The sequence below is a fragment of the Stenella coeruleoalba genome (assembly GCF_951394435.1).
Source record: "Stenella coeruleoalba genome assembly, chromosome: 1".
NCBI lineage: Eukaryota > Metazoa > Chordata > Mammalia > Artiodactyla > Delphinidae > Stenella > Stenella coeruleoalba.
Window position 1 is genome coordinate 139,789,990 of NC_137169.1, and position 17,479 is coordinate 139,807,468.

At 37.0% G+C, this 17,479-nt stretch overlaps 1 protein-coding gene across 3 annotated transcripts in view; it reads left to right on the forward strand.

Annotated features, from left to right (window-relative positions):
- Window positions 1–17,479, forward strand: part of SPATA17 (spermatogenesis associated 17) — a 204,592-nt gene that overhangs the window by 119,881 nt on the left and 67,232 nt on the right. The gene's annotated exons all lie outside the window — the stretch shown is intronic.

The following is a 17,479-nucleotide window of genomic DNA, read 5'->3' on the forward strand; positions in this document are numbered from 1 at the left end:
GTTATGTATTATAAATAATTATATGTCAACTACAACATATAAACCACAGTTACTTATTTATATAATATATACTATGCACTAATCATCATATTACATATGTTATATAATAATAATTCCAAAATACATTACAAAGTATGTTTTGTTATATAAAGAAACTAGAATTACCTCTTATCCAGCATGGTGGATTTTGGATAGTTTTATCAGTCAGAAGGGATATATAATATGCTTTATTTTAATCATACATTTCTGAAGAGACTCTTGAAAAATAAAGATTTTTGAACAAACTCATATGAAAGATAAAACTGGCAAGTATCTCAAGTAATTTTCATAAAGTTTTTCATTTTATAGCAATTACTTGAAGTGAGATATTAGCTATAGAGTGTTCAGCATATTCTTTCAATAATTGAATGAGTTACCCAACACATAATGAATAAGAAAATAAGAAACATTTTTTTCCAATTATTTTGGGGAGGTAGATTTCTTTTAGTAAAGAGATTATAGAAGATTAGTGCTGCTCGACTTAGCCAAGCAAAATGTGCAATTTAGTGATGAATATCAAAAGAGTTATATTATTCAGAATTATTTTTCTATTTTCAGTGATGCCAAGGTTTATGAAATAACAAAATTAACTTCTCAAATAGTTGACCACATTGATATTGCTACAGAAATCACTGTGTATAAAAGATACTGAAGTATCCTTTCTTAGCATTTTCCTTGGTAAACCTAGAAAGAGCAGATATCAACGTTAGCCCCAAAGAAAGGTGCTCAACTTTTACTTTCTGTGGAATACTTGTAAATATCTTCAACCTCTACAGTGTTGCTGATGACCCTTCACCTTGAAACTTTCAGACTGAAAAGCGCTTTTAGGATAACCAACCAATCAGGAGCAAACCAAGTTGGGAATGCTAAAGAAATTACTTACAGATTTGAAGCTATCATGTTTTTAGTGAAGAGGCTAAGCAATGGGTTTTAACAGCCAGCCTATGGATAATCCACTTTTTCAGAGAACTGAAACTATTATTTTGTAGCTTCTTCTGAATCCATTTTGGTTTCCATATACTGGATAACATAAATGTATCTTGTGAGGCAAAAGAAATGTTAGAAATTTAGGTTTTATATCTTTCAGATAATAATTTTGTGATAGAAATTAGGCCAAAAGTCTACTTTTATCACAGAGATGCATGGTTTATTAATGAGAAGGATCGTTATTGGCCACGTTACCAATTTCATCTGTAAGGAATTGAGGGCAGTGCCTTTGCCATCCAAGGGCCTTAACTAGGAACCCTCTATCTAAAGCCAGGAAGGTAGAGCTTTTTATTTCTAACCTTAAGGATTCAAAGGGTGGCCTTATATCTGAGGATATGACACATTTAGCTATTTTGTTTCCATACCTTTATGAAAATTGCACTGTGGTGATAGTAGAAGGTTGGGCTTTGGAACTAGATCTGTGCGAGCTCAAATCTAGACTGCATTACACAACAGCAGTATAATCTTGGGTAAGTAACTTAGCCAGCCTGAGCCTCTGTTTCCCTGTCTGTAAAATGGGGAGAGAAATGTTATCTTAAAGGTTATAATGAGGATTGAATGAGATAATGAGTATAAAGTACCAAGAACATAGCAGAGTGTTAATAGAAGATAATTATCATCATGTTTAGTATCTGCTACAAGCATAATAATTCTGCATCTAAGACATCAAACTGTGGGTAGGAAACCACAGATTCCACAGATGGGCTGGATTTTATCTACTAGCCCTGGGAACCAGAAGTTAAGGAGGACCACGGGCAGAGCTCTCATAGGCCACTCATAGAAGATTTCTTATTAAGGTTCTGAAAGACAGCTTTTTCTGAATGTGTTAGTTTGCTAGGGCTGCCGTAACAAAATACTATAAACTAGATGGCTTAAACAACAGAAATTACTGTCTTATGGTTCTGGAGGCTAAAGTCCTGGATCAAGGCCTCAGCAGGGGTGATTCCTTCTGTTCCGTCTCTCCCATAGCTTTTGATGATGGCTGAATCTTTGGTGGTCCTTGGCTTGTAGAAGCATCACCCCTATCTCCGCCTTCATCTTCACAGAGATACTCTTCCTATGTATGTGTCTGTCCAAATTTCCCCTTTTTATAAGGATGCCAGTCAGACCAGATTAAGGGCCCAGCCTACTCCAATATGACTGCATCTTATAATACCCACAGCGACTGTATTTCCAAATAAGGTCACATTCTTTAATGTATTCTTTAAAACAAGTATAGGAAGTGGGACAGTAACATTTTACATATAGAGTATGGAGGGTTTTTTGGAAATCGTTTAAAAACTGTTCTTATTCCTAAAGAAAATCAATTTTCTCATGCCTTCTCGAAGAAAATTATTTTCATTATTCACATGTCTATCTTTACGAAGCCAAGAAATTAAATAAGCAATTAGTAAATAATTGTCCAGTAACCTTTATGTGAGGAGCTCTCGGCTAGACATTATAAGAAATATAAAGGAGTATTTATTGATTCAACAAATGTTTGCGTGTCAGGAAGAGTTCTACGCTCTCGGAATATGGCACTGAATAAAGTAGACAAGTCTCTGGCCTCATGAAACTTCTGTGCTTCTAGCTTTAAACTGAACCAGATAACCTAATGAAATTCAGAATAAGTATCATTTGCAGATAAGCACTTGAAAATAGTCAAGCGTGTGTTAAAGACAGTAACTGCCATGAAAAAAAATTTTTTTTTTAATGTAGAGTTTGCTCTGTTCTCTGATGACCTAGGAAGGTATTCTTCACAGAAAAGGAACTGAATTGACTTCTGTGGAAAGAGACGTTTAAGATTTTGACAGAGAAAAGAAGAGAAAGTAGATAAAAAATACGTTGATGGTATGGGGAAAAATGATGGTAGAACAATGAGAAGACCATTTTGACAGAAACTCATTTTTTTTTGGGGGGGGGCGGGGTTCGTGGGCCTCTCACTGTTGTGGCCTCTCCCGTTGCGGAGCACAGGCTCCGGACACGCAGGCTCAGCGCCATGGCTCACAGGCCCAGCCGCTCCGCGGCATGTGGAATCTTCCCGGACCGGGGCACGAACCCGTGTCCCCTGCATCGGCAGGCAGACTCTCAACCACTGCGCCACCAGGGAAGCCCAGAAATTCATTTTTATGTGAGAGGCAGTAGAAAGAAAAGTGGTAGGAGGCTTCAAGGCCAAGGCTTTGAGGGTTCATCTGTAGATAATGGAGAACTATTTAAGGCTTCTGAGTAAGAGGATGTTACAAGCAGAATATGAATTTGTTGATTGTATTTGAGAAGAAATATGCTGGAGGGAAGGAGACGCATTAGGAGAATATTGCAGTACTTTTGGTGAGAGGTAACGGGATAGAACTAAGGTGAGGGCAAGATTCAATATTCAACTTTTTCTTTACTTCCTTCTCCTTTCAATACGTAATCTCTCTGAGTGTTTGCTTCTGTTTGAGAGACTTCAACTCTGTGACAATGATTTCCACTCTAAGTCTCTAAGATCTTTCTCCTACGTTCCCGATTTATATTTTCAGCTGCCATCTTTGTTTGCATCTCCGCCAGATGCCCCAAACTCAGTAGACCCTACTTTGGACTGCTTCTTCTTGTCTTGAGTGTGAATTGCAGCACCAACTGTCTGCCCAAGTAGGGACTTGTGAATTACCCTGTTATCCTTCTCCGGAATTCTATTGGTCCCCAAATCCTGTCTATTCTACCTTTCATGTATCTCTCAAATTCAGCCACCCCCTTCCCTTACTACTATTGATTTAGTTTAGGACTTATAATTTCTTCTTTTAATTGCTGTAAATCCCATCCAGTCTGCCCATTCAGTGCATTTACCATGACCACACTAGAGAAATTTCAGCAAGCAGTTATTCAGCCCAAATGCTTTTTCATGACTTTTTATCAACTGCAGGATAAATCTTAATTCTTTATTGTAAGACTCAAGGCCCTTCAGGATCTGATCCAGGCTTATTTCTCCAGCTAATAGGCTGCCAGGTTCCCTAAGAAACTCTGCGTCTAGAGCTCCTGGGCTGTTATCATTTCTCTTTATGTCCATGCCCTCTTCTGCTTCCATTAAGGAGTTTCCTACGTCCCTTGGTTTACTCATTCTGCTCAAATCCCTTAAAAAAAATAACAAAGGATTGTTTCTTTACATTTAAAAAAATGGAAAGAGCAGCACATATTTGTTTTAGGGTTTTTCAGAGAGCATATTAAGAATTATTTTCAGATGTAAAATGGGACCATGCAAGTTGCCTAGATGAAGTGGGGAAAGAAGTTATTATCATTAAGAGATGGAAGAAACAGAAGGCCATGGCACCAGAGCTATCAGAGCAAATGTTTAATTTACCCACTAAGATGGCAGAGGTGGAATGGAGTGTTCATAAATCCGGTGATATAGGCTGATATTGGCTTCACCAAAGTCTTATGAGAGGGGCTAAGTTCCTATATGTTAATACCGTCTATTAATTGTAAACATCCTGGCTTAATACAGGAGACTGTAATTGTGCAGGCTGTAACCATATCCAAAATGGAGTGGTTTAAGACATTGCAGTGGAAGTCGGTGCTAATCTCTGCACTGGTAGGCAGAATAATAGCCCCGCAGAGAAGACACATCCTAATCCCAGGAAACTGCATATGTCACCTTGTATGATAAAGAGAACTTTGCAGATGTGATTAAGGATTTAAAGATGGGGAGATTATCCTGGATTCTGGACGGGCCCAATGGAATCACAAGGGTCCTTAAAAGTGGAAGAGGGATGCAGAAAGAGATTTGACTACATAAAAGGTCAGAGTGATGCAATGTGAGAAGGAAAACTCATCTTTGCTAGTTTTGAAGATGGAGGAAAGGCCACAACCAAGAAATGCTGGCAGCCTCTAGAAGCTGGAAAAGGTAAAGGTAAAGAAATGGATTCTCCCCTAGAGCCTTCAGAAGGGATGCGGCCCTCCCAGTGCCTTGATCTTAGCCTAGTGAGACCCATTTCAGACTTCTGACCTTCAGAACTCTAAGGTAATAAATTCATATTCCTGAAGCCACTAAGTCTGTGATGACTTTTTACAGTAGAAATAGAAAACTAATACAAGTGTCCTTCAAATCAAGGAGCTGGCTTGCTAGATCAGACTTTGGTGTTTAGATTAATTATAAACCTGAGCTAAAGTTGAGGGATATCCTTAGATCCCTAAGGATTCAAAATTCTTCTGCAGGTTTAGGGTGTGGACATTTAGAGTATTAAAAAAAATACAACCAGGGCTTGAACTTTCCTATGAAATTAAGTTCATAATTTAATCATATTGTAAGGATATTATATTTGAAACTTGTACAGCCTTTCATAAGAACCTGAGTACAGACAGCGCAATAGCCATCCCTACATCTTTTTGAAAAATAAAAGGTATTAATTTTCTAATAGTTTTTGTAGAAGAGGCAAAACTTTACTTCTCCCCACTTAGGGACTTCAGCTGGGACTGAGAATTAAATTGGCATAAGACAGATTAAAAGCATACAGATTTATTTAATATAAGTTTTGCAACACACAATAGTCCTCATAAAGAAATGAAAACCGAAACAAGTGGCAAACCCTAAGTGCTTATATATTGGGTTGAGCAAAGAGAAACAATTGTGGAAAATAACAAAAATATATGCAGAGTCCAAAGGAAGATAAAAATTATTTAACAAGGTCTGTTGGTACAGAATTCTCTATGCTGTGACTTCCCATCTCTGGTGATAGGAATGTTTCTTTCTTCCTGGTATAGGAAAGGCATCTTTCACATGGGAGTGTTATCTCCTGATTTTAGGGAAAAAAAAGGGGAACTAAGATCTCTTTTCTTCTACCTGTTGTTTATAAGTGCCTTTAGCTCAAAATAATCCTTGGCCAAAGTGGCCTGTTTTGGGGTGGTGTATTTTGTCACCTTCATTATTAAGAGTAGGTGAACAGCAGTTGAACTAAACTGTTTTTTAAAAGGACATTTAAAAACCGTGGTATATGTAGATGAGATCTGGTTGTATTATTTATCACTAAGGACAGTGATAAGGAAATTTAACACATCTCAAAACTTTTTGGACTTGTGTGATTTTGCAACACTTTAGACCTTTACAATTTGCATATTTTCTGAACCGTTATTGTATTATGATAAGTAGGGATTATCATACATTTTCAGATAATGTTTTCTTAACAATTCAACTTTTATTTGTAACTCTTCCATTTATTTTAATTACTAGCGCAGTGTGCAACATTTATTAATCAGCAGAGCCTTTTTAAGTTAAAATACTAAATTAGCTAACCCCATTAACACAGAATACTCCAAACAAGCAGTAATAGGAGAGGTAGTTGCTGTGCAAATCGTATTATACATGCGGGTGCTCTAGGGCACAGTTAAGCATGATTACCCTCTTTTGATCCAGTATTCCTCTGTCTCTCCCAGCTAATTTCCAGTGGAAATTTACAAAGTACTGCCTTCATTTTTCCAGCTTAATTTTTCTAATGAAGTTCTGGTACTTTATAACACTAGGGATACAGATAATAAGCCTGTGTGTAATTAAGAATTTCTAGAATTTGTCTACAAAAAAGCCCTTTATTACTTTGGCTCTACAGTGAGAACTGTGCTCTCTTTTTGTCCACTGTTTCCTTGAAAAAGATGGCTTTTTAAATAACAGAATCCTAGAATTCTGTTCTCGTAGACATCTAAGTCTGAAGAAGTTTAAGACTTATAACATCGACATAATGGTGATAACTTGGAATACTTTTACTGATTTTGTGAAAATATTACGCACACTTTTGGTGTATGCAATCAGACAATCATAAAAACACACTGTTAGTCTTTTTAGTTAGACTTTTATCATTTTCTAATAATTCTTCCTAATACAATGGCTAACATATTCTAAGTAAAGTTTTGCCAATCAACTTTTGGTCCATTTACGAGGCCTGTGGACTTTCCTTTGTAAAAGAAAGATGCTCATTCTGTGCCGCGCTCACATTCTTCTATTGGCATGACATTTATACATCCCAGTCTTCGCTGTTTCAATTTAGAGTTCAAAAGTATGTTGGGGGTCAGAAGAGACTTGAAGGCTGAACAGAAGTTTGCCAGGCGAAGCAAGGAGGGTGACGCCAAGGATGTTGCCTGGACAAAGCCACCTCTTTGTCAACGAGTGCATAGCTCACGTGGGTTTCAGTTTGCCTTCTGAGGTAGCTAGCGAAGCTTAGTTCAGAGCTTTGGTACCTCATGCAAAGTGGCAGAGGTGAGAGGGAAAGTATAGGTGGACCCAAGAGTATAAAGGGCCATGTGTACCATGATAAAGTGTTTGGACTCTACCATATAAAACATGGTGTAGAACCATCACTGAGTTTTAATCACTGGAGTGAAAGGGTCAGTTATCTTAGAAATATCACTCAACTAGCTATGTCCATGGTAAAGACATGGGAGTCACAGCAGTTAAGGTACTGCTGCCATAGTCCAGTTCGGAGATAAAGAGGACTCACAATAGAACAAGGATAGCGGTGGTGGAAGGAAAGAGAAAGGTTGACAAACTGCTTTATAGGTAGAATCCTATAAACCCTAAACCAGAAATAGGGGCCAACATGATACGGTGTGGATGGGTGGTCAGGGGCATAGATGCATTTAGGATCGCTATCTTAGGGCTTTCTTAATTGCTAAGAACAAAGATCCATTCACGGTAACTCAAGTAAAGGGTGTGTTTGAAAGATCCATTGAAGAACCTTATAGAAATCTAAGGAACCAAAGAAAAACTGCACTAAGGTGACTCTCGAGGGCTGAAAAGGCCTGGTTTTCTCCCTCTAGTGGCACCTCCACTTTTCTCTGTATTTCTGCTTCCTGTTTTCTTTCTACTGACTGGCTTTATCTACTGCCTCACAGTTTCTTGCCCATAAACCTTCAGCCTGCCCTTAGTTATCCTGGCCACCCCAGGCCTGATTCAGTGTAACCTTCCAGCTCTAGAACCCACAGCTAATTCTGCTTTTCAGTTCAGGAGAATCTGTTCTGCCCAATTTATATTATCAAACTGGTCCACACAAGCTGTAGGCTTGAAACACAATTGATACTTAACAAATATGTGTTAAGTTAATGGACATGTGCTGTTAACATATGAATGGATCACAACTGTGGTCAGGGGACGGTATGTCACATTATATCAAATACAGTGTCTTATGAAAGTATAGCCAGGAGCGAGCAAGGATTTCCTCCGATTGAGAAGTGCAGAGGCAGGGGTTCCTCTAGTGCCTTGATAGCTTCGGAGTGAGGTGACTGGTCAGATAGTGATGTCCTTACTTAATAAAAAAAATGTAAGAAGAACTGTTGTCTTGATAGGGTGGAGGTTTGGGATATGAGTTCAATTTGGGGGCAGCTCTATTTGAGGTACCTATTGTATATCCAGGTAGATATTCCTAGTGAGCATTTGAAAATACTGGTCTTGAGTTAAAGAATAACACTGTATATAGAGATAAAAATTTAGAAATCATCAGAGGTGATAGTTAAAAGCTTGGTGGGGGGAAAGATCTCCAGGGAGAAACTAGAGAGAGAAAAGATTAAGCACAGATTCCCGGGAGTTGCTTTAATGTCAGGGCAGTGGTTCTTAATTAGGTCGCTTTATCTATATCACCTTGAGGTTTAAAATTATATACATATGCACTCCTTAGTCTCAACCACACATATTTTGACTCAGTAGGCATATGGGTTTGACATATATGCCTAAGTGATTCTAATGCCCAGTTCTGGTTAAGATAAGAGTCATTAATTCAAGGTATCAGCAGAAAATGATGAGTCAGTCAGGAAACTGAGAAAGCAAGGAAGAGTACCAGGAGGTATTTTGCAAATCAAGGGAGAAGAGAATTCGCTACAAGGACTGGACTCTGCTTGATGCAGCGTTCAAGTTGAATGAGGACTGAAAAGAATGCATCAGATTTGGCTGTTGGGAAGTCATTCATCCATAGCTTTTGCTTTCTCCTTTATCACCTAGCTCTTATTTCTACCACATTCTTGAGGATATCATAAGAAAGCTTGTCAAATTCTTTGCCAAACTTCAGATATACGATGTTTAAAATTTTACTTTACCTGTGGTGATGATATATTTTTCTTTATATGTATTTATTTATATATAAACTATTTTAATTTATATTTTTAAATGTATATTTAATTTTAAAATTTAAAATATCAAAATATAGACATATTAAAATAAAATAGTACCAGTATCATATACACACATATATTGGCCCACTTTTCTAGAATTTAATTTTATTTTAATATTCCATTTTAGAATCTTGCTGAAATTAACATCAGATTAAGCCACCTATATGTTATAGAATCTATATTCTTCTGCTTTTAGACTAATTTTGGTATATATTTGGTACATTCATAAGGTCTTAAGAATAACTAATGATGATTTGGTGATCTCATCCAAAGATCTAATTTGAGATACAGTATATCTTATAGAGACCTTGAAATCATTGGGTAGGCGCTCATTTATAAATTCTAAACCAGAGGTTACAAACTAGTGGCTTCTGAGTTGCATACAGCTTCCATGTATGTTATATTTGGACCCCTTAGTTTTCTAAAAATTAAATTGATTGAAAAATTAAAAATTGATTAAAACATTAGAAACGGTAATTATATCTTTTAAAAATCCAGATTTTCTGGCTTATATTAAGCATTAAGAGATCTGGAAACAGCAGGCCTCCAGTCTCCTATGGCAACAAACTGATTAAAGCTTGCATTCTTAGTTTTTACATCTGACTTAATATGTGTTACCTGCCTGGTCTTTCCAGACACAGACATTGGAGACCCTTGTTCCAGATGATAAGCTCCTCGAGGAAGAGCCCAGGATTTAAGCAGTACGCTTAGCACCATACTTGGCAAGCAGTAAGCGGTCAACAGCTCTTTTTACATATTGAGCTTGAGCTTGAACTAGTTTTGTTTGTTTTGTTTTAATCTATCTGATCACCGAAATCATTCTCGTTGCAAGAGAAATCAAGCAAGAGGAAATGAATTCAAGTGTGATTTCTCTTTGATCTTTTTTTTTTTAAACATCTTTATTGGAGTATAGTTACTTTACAATGGTGTGTTAGTTTCTGCTTTATAACAAAGTGAATCAGTTATACACATACATATGTCCCCATACCTCTTCCCTCTTGCGTCTCCCTCCCTCCCACCCTCCCTATCCCACCCCTCCAGGCGGTCACAAAACACCGAGCCCATATCCCTGTGCCATGCGGCTGCTTCCCACTAGCTATCTACCTTACGTTTGTTAGTGTATATATGTCCAGGCCTCTCTCTTGCTTTGTGCCATCTTTGATCTTTATTAACACCGCACTAACAGTTCGCGTAATAGGGCAGCCTTTACTTCCTCTTTTCTTTTTCTTAGAACAGCATTTTCCAAACTGTGTCTCTTGAACTCTAGTCTGGAAGATGTTAATGAGTTTCTGTCAAATAAACTTGGGAAAAATTATATTTGAAACGTTTAAACTTTTTTTTTTTGGCATTTACAGGGCTTCTCCGTCTTAAATATATTTTTATTTAGTGTGACCTTCAAAAAGGGGACATATAATATATAGCATTTTGCAAGCTCATTTATTCAACAAATATTACAGCCTAATATGGGCCAGGCACTGTATTAGGTACTAAGGACAAAGAAATGAACAACATTGCAAAGGTTTCCAGGCATCGTAGAGCTAATGGCATGATTGGCCATGGAATCCCCTTATCCACAGACCATGGTTTGGAATATGCTGCTGTACATTTGATTTTTCTTAGCAATTTTTTTTTTTTTAGTTTCAGCTTATTTCATTCTGCTTAAGAATAATTTGTGCAAGTGTTTCCCACAGCCTTATTTTTCTCCTTAATTTTGTTCTTTATGTCAATTACACAAGTCCTTAACATACCTGAGCTTAAAACATTTAAAGTTGTAAATGGACTGCTAAAAGAAGAACCTGAATGAATGCTACTTAGCTGGGGCATTTAAATTCAGTATCTTTCAGCAGAAATTTTTTTTTGGTGAGTTTTCCACAATCAACTAGAGGAAAATAAGGTCAACTCTGATATGTATCGGAAAGTTGTTGCACAGCTGTAATGAAATTACTGAATCAGCGTGCCTGGAGATTGTTAATAATAATAATAACATATCCAGGGAATACTAGTCCTCTTAAGCTAAAAAAAAATGTAAGGAGGGCAAAATATGTCTTTCCATTTAAATTTAGAAGCTTGTAATATAAGCTCACTGTCTAGCTGAACAGATAGTCTTGTCATTTGCATTCTTAATATTTAAATATTATGTTGCCATAGGTATTCTTTATATTTAAATACTATATTTATACCACCACCCTAGGGGAGAGGTTTGTGTTATTGATACTGCTGCTTAAAAAGTTTATGAGTTTTAAACTTCTGCTGTGTATTCTACTCTAAGTGTGAAATACTTTATGTATTGAATAGTTATAGCAATGTTTATATGAAAATCTCAATGAAACCTGTTTTCATCCATAAATGAAGTCTAATTCCTATTTCAACTTGTTGTCATTTTATGAACATCTCTTCAACCAAAATTCTACTCAAATAAAACATCTTGATAGATGAGTAGACTGTTTTGAAATCCCTCTGTTGGTATTAATGAGCTGTATATTAGATTTATCTGGAAATTTGGATTGTTAATACATATAGCAAAAACACCTTTTATTTCTCATATTGAAGGTAATAAAAAGAGACTTTTTATTTGCTAAGTTTATTCTAAAACATATTATTCTGTATTAAAAAGGAAAAAAAATTCAACATTTTATGGCCCGTTTTAATGAATTGGACAGTTGACCTGATTTTTTTTAGAAGGGCTAAAATTATTTAATATTTATTTTTTCCAGTTTTATTGAGGTATAATTGACATATTGCACTGTCCAGCACAATGGTTTCACTTATATATATCATGAACTGTGTATATATTTATTATTAATTCATTATATTAAGTCAGTATTCATTATGAATTATACTACAAGTTTAAAATATATCTCATCCTATTTCAAATATAATTAACACAAATAATTTGTATATTTCCAGTTGTGTGGTTTTTCAAAATGTTTTGTCTTAAAAGAAATGCTACAACTGGTTAATGAGAACTAAGTCATCTGACAATGAGACTAGAAATGAGCTGGTTTTAATTCAGCCCTCAAAACATTAAATTTACTATTTTCTATATTATAATAATGATTAAAATATTAGAATCTAATAAAATATGTAATTTTTGAGCAGGTGTACTTTTATGATAACATGAAAATTTTTTGTTTGTTGATTAGTAGATTAAATCAACTTCCTTTGTTCATATTTTCTCTTCTGATTCTTTCATCAACTCTTTTCAAACTTCTATACCTAGGTGTCCTTGCTTGTCGAATTAAGTTTTGTAGAGCAGAGGGAATTGCCTCTGGAATTAAGAGAATTGCTTTCCCTTAATTAGCCCATAGTGGATTTTTTTCCCCTCCTATTCTCCTTTTTTATACCCCATTTAAATAACTGCTCTATTTTGAGCATTACAAAGCTCTTAATCCTTGCTGCTCCTTTTGCAAGTATTTTATTTTATTTTATTTTTTAATAAATTTATTTATTTTTATTTTTGGCTGCATTGGGTGTTCGTTGCTGCGGGGCTTTCTCTAGTTGAGGCGAGCAGGGGCTACTCTTTGTTGCGGTGCGCGGGCTTCTCATTGTGGTGGATTCTTTTGTTGCGGAGCACGGGCTCTAGGCACATGGGCTTCAGTAGTTGTGGCTCGCGGACTTAGTTGCTCCACGGCATGTGGGATCTTCCCGGACCAGGGCTCGAACCCGTGTCCCCCGCATTGGCGGGCGGATTCTTAACCACTGTGCCACCAGCGAAGCCCGCAAGTATTTTAGGTAGACCTTTTCAGCAGAGATCCTGGAGTGAATCCCAGTACCGACTCCTGTATCCTGTTTAGGCGTGTCTGCCCTCCCAGTGTTGTTCATGATTGGAACGAGACAGGTTGCTCATAGCCCAAGATCTTTATTAACGCAGCTTGTGATTTCTTCAGCATGTTCTACAATTCTGCTGTAAGAACAACAAAAAATAATTGGCATGTTTCGCATTCTGTGTAGCATATACAATAAAACAGTTAATTGATTTTTCAGAGAGATTCTTTGGTCATTTATTACCTCAGTAGTTAAGAAACAATAGCATCTTCTGGGACTTCCCTGGTGGCGCAATGGTTGGGAGTCCGCCTGCCAATGCAGGGGACACAGGTTCAAGCTCTGGTCCGGGAAGATCCCACATGCTGCGGAGCAACTAAGCCCGTATGCCACAACTACTGAGCCCGTGCTCCGCAACAAGAGAAAGCCCACGCGCAGCAATGAAGACCCAACGCAGCCAAAAATAAATAAATAAATAAATAAATAATAAAAAAAGAAAGAAAGAAACAAGAGCACCTTCGAGTCACTCTTAAGGTAGAAGTAAACTACAATTTGAACATATGAAATTCAATTACTCAAATATGAAGACGGTAAAATTCATATGACTTTATTTGTTCTGCTATCATTTCATTACATTTTATTGTCCATGAAGTGTAGGAGGTTTCCAAACTTGAAGACGAAATCATTTTATACACAGTCTGAGATGATGGACAAGTATTTATTTTTGTTTCTTTTTTCCCCAAACGGAAAGAGTGAATGTGTTGAAGAATCCTGTATTTATTTTCGAGTTCATAAGTAAGAAAAGAAACCTCTTCCAATAAAAAGATGGAAAATGTCAGACATGTTTGGTATCAAAGGATCACAAGGCATCCAATTTAGCAACAGAGTTTTAGAGAGAGGAATGTGGTAATGGGCTCTCCTTCCTCCATCTCCAGTGTTTATTAGCCTTCGTCATGCTATGATCAAGTCCATCCTCAGGGAGGGGGCCACACAGAGCCCCAGTGATGTTACAGTTTGGCAATAGTATCTGTGAGGAAAGGATAAAGTAACTGAGGATAATATTCCACAGAGATGTTAAGAAAGCTAAGACTGCTGAAGCTTCTTTACCTGTTCTGATAGGAGTCAGTATAAGCACCCTATGAAGAGCATTCTTCCCATTTTCAAGGCCAATGAGCTCCATACTTCTAACACCCCACATGTGGGTTCCAAGCTTTTACCTCTCAGCCTGTACTCATACCGGTCCCCTACTTTTACATCTTCCTTCTCAATTTTCATTTCGGCCTAATGAAGTCTGACCTATTTGTTAGAACTCAGGTTAGATATTGTCCCCAGTGCTTTCTGTTCCCATACTCTTTTGTTTTTTCTTTATCAGAAAGCTTTGCTTCCCCACCCTGCTACACCCCCAGCTTTATATTGGCGTAGTTATTTTTCTTTTTCCCTCATTAGATTTTAAGGGTCTTAGGGTGAGGCTTCTGCTTATTCATCTTTTTTATACCTGCAGTGTCTAAACACAATGTTACTGAGCATAGTTATTTAAGACATATGTGGTGGATTGAATTAACTATGAATTAAGTCCCCTAGTGATTATTATATACCTACTATTTGCTTATCTGATACAGGCCCAGAGCTGAGTATCCATTTCCTTATCATAAAGAGCTGCCTCTAGGGGAAGCTGACATCTCCCTTGGGTTCCCCTGCTCTCTTCTTCTCCCCCATCCACTCCCTCTTCAGCTCAAGGAGGGAGCATGCTACTCCTTGGGGGGGACCCATCCTATGCAGGGCTACATTCCATGAGGTCTACCTCGCTCCAGAGTTTCTCTTGACCTCTCCTCAGACTAGTAGTCAGGTGCTGGCCTGGAGTTGCTCTCAGTGGGGAGAATCCTTAGCCGTCCGACCTTTTCCTTTTTTGGCCAGTGGTTAAAGAGGAAGGCTCTTCTCCCCGGAGGAACATCTGTCTCATCTCTTATCACACCTTTGATTTTTGCTGGCTGTTAAGACTCAGGGCAAAACGGAGAGCAGTTCCCACATTTGAAAGGGGTGGATTACACACTCTGTTTTAAATTTGGGGACAAACTCACTCCAGTTTGCTCTTTTTCCTGCCTCTAGCCTAGGCAAAAAGACTTATTTGCATGCTGTGCATAACTCATTGGAGAATTTATTGTGATCTGGAGTAAAATTCCTAACTTGTAATAAGGTACCCTTTATCCTGCTTTGTGCTTAATACATATATTTCACTAGAAGCCCTTTAACAGAGAGAGGGCTGTTCTAGGACATGTTTGAAACCTGAACAGGTATTTGAGACTTGTTCCATAGCTATGTATCTCGATATCTGTGAATCGTTATCTCCATGTCCAGTTTGAAATGATTTACCTAAGTCAGAATTCGTTGTGGCTTGGATAACTACCCTATTGGGCAATCAATATATAATATATATGGAGAAAAATATTTAGCAATTTATGAAGATCGGTAATATATTTCTATGCATAGTTTCCATGGGCAATCTCATCTTCACTATAAAGCTGTTCATGATCTCCTTTGCTTCCTTCATAAAGAACTCAATTTTCTAGTTATGTTGAACCCCTTTCCGTTTCTTCAGCATCCCTTTTTATGCTCTAACTCACCTCCATATCTTTGTGTATGTTGTTTCTTCTGTCTAAAATAGTCTTCACCAGCTTCTTAACTTGACTAACTCTACATGTCTAGTACGCAGCTCTGACATACATGGTCTGGGAAGACAGCTTTTCCATGCCCCGCCCCCCAACTCCCTGCCAATAACCAGCCTCACATGCATATACATGTGCATGTTACAAGCTTATATGCGTATATAAATAAACCTTCCTCTGTGTCCTAATTGCCTCTTGTGCATGTATTTATCACAAAACCAACACATTCTACTGTGTTGTCTCATTCTCCACTCCCTGTTATAAGGTGAATTCCTTTTAGGTATACTGCATCTTCCAGCATTAAATCCCAGTGTTTTTCAAAGTGTTTAGTATATAAAAGCATTTCATTTAATGTTTGTTTAATGAATAAATATTAAGAGAGTAGAGAAATTAGTGTGGGTTGGAGTAGGACGATTAGGAAGCTGGGTGTTAAGCCAGATTTTGAAAGATAAGTAGTACTTGGATCAGTATTTCAGGAAGAGGAAGATGGACAAAGGCAGAGCTGGGATAGAAAGACAGGAATGAAGGAAACAGAGAAAGAATGAAGGAAGGGAAGGAGGGAGGGAGGGAGGAAGGAGAATGACATCAAAAGACGTCAGGTAAGGAGTGGTAGGAGATTGAAGAGACCCAGTGTATTCTAAGAAGCCTGACTGCTGGGCTGAAGAATATAGGTTTGAATCAATAGGTAATAGGGTTCCGTAATTGGAGATTTGAAGTATCTGGCAGTGAAATAAATAGGTTGGAGGAAAACCTAGAATTATGAGTGACAGTAGTAGGACTATAAACAAAAAGGAGGGGGGGGGATGAAAGTTAATAAAGAAAACAAAGATAAGTGTAATTTGTTAGTCTTCTTATTTGGAAAATAATATTAAGTATATTAATACTCAAAGAATAAAGACTTTATATTTGCAGTGGACTTATTTTCCCTGAAGCTAATTGGTTAATTTTAATTTTTGCTTCCTGAGACCCCTACCAATTCTTCTCTAACTCTGCAGACATTCAAGTACTGACTTGTTTGTATATATCACTGTATCTCCACATTGAATTTAAGAATTTCTGCCAGACCTGTATCTCTGATGAGATTTTAAAAATTAACAGGCAAACCCATATCATCTTCTTCTTTAATGTGATGTTCAGTTAATTGAAAAGTATGCACTGCAAGCATAAAGCGTATCTGAATATATATTTAAAACTGGTAAAGATACCATTTTAAAAGTAAAATTGACCATTATATAAACTTTTGATTGTAAACTCAATTGATTTCTAGGGTTTTCATAGCTGTTTATACTTTTATAGAGCAAATTCTATTTGAGAATTAAATAATTTCTTCTGAATTTGAAGACAAATTTTAAAATATTATTTATAAAACATCTAAATATTTTTCAGTGTATATACATATATACACATACACGTGTGCACTTAAGAATATGCATTACATGTTACCTTAATGAAACATTATGGCTCAATGAAATTAATATTAATTCATGTGCAGGGAAATACCTAGTCTTGCGGCCTTGTCTTCTCAGCCATCCAGTCCCTTGAGAAAGCAAATTTTGTTCAGACACAAAAGAAAAATGTACTAGTAAAATGCAATTCAGAAGTGATAAAAAGTTTAAGTACAGCAGCCAGCTTACAGCACCTCCTCTGTATACTCAGGGACATTGGGGCCACATTAATTTTTTGTATGTGTGATGTCCATCCCATGTGCAAATTAGCACTGGAAGGACCATAATCTGTCTTAAATGAGAGCTCTTTTCTCAAGAGCATATATAATACATGCCTGTGTAATTTTGTATAATTCAAAGCTCTGTGTTCTGTTTATTTTTTATCTTAAATAGGCTTAGAGAATATTTTCTTAGGAAAAATAGTTAAAAGGAGTTCCTTAATAAACATTAAAAAGAAATTGTAGAGAGGTGTGAAAATTGATG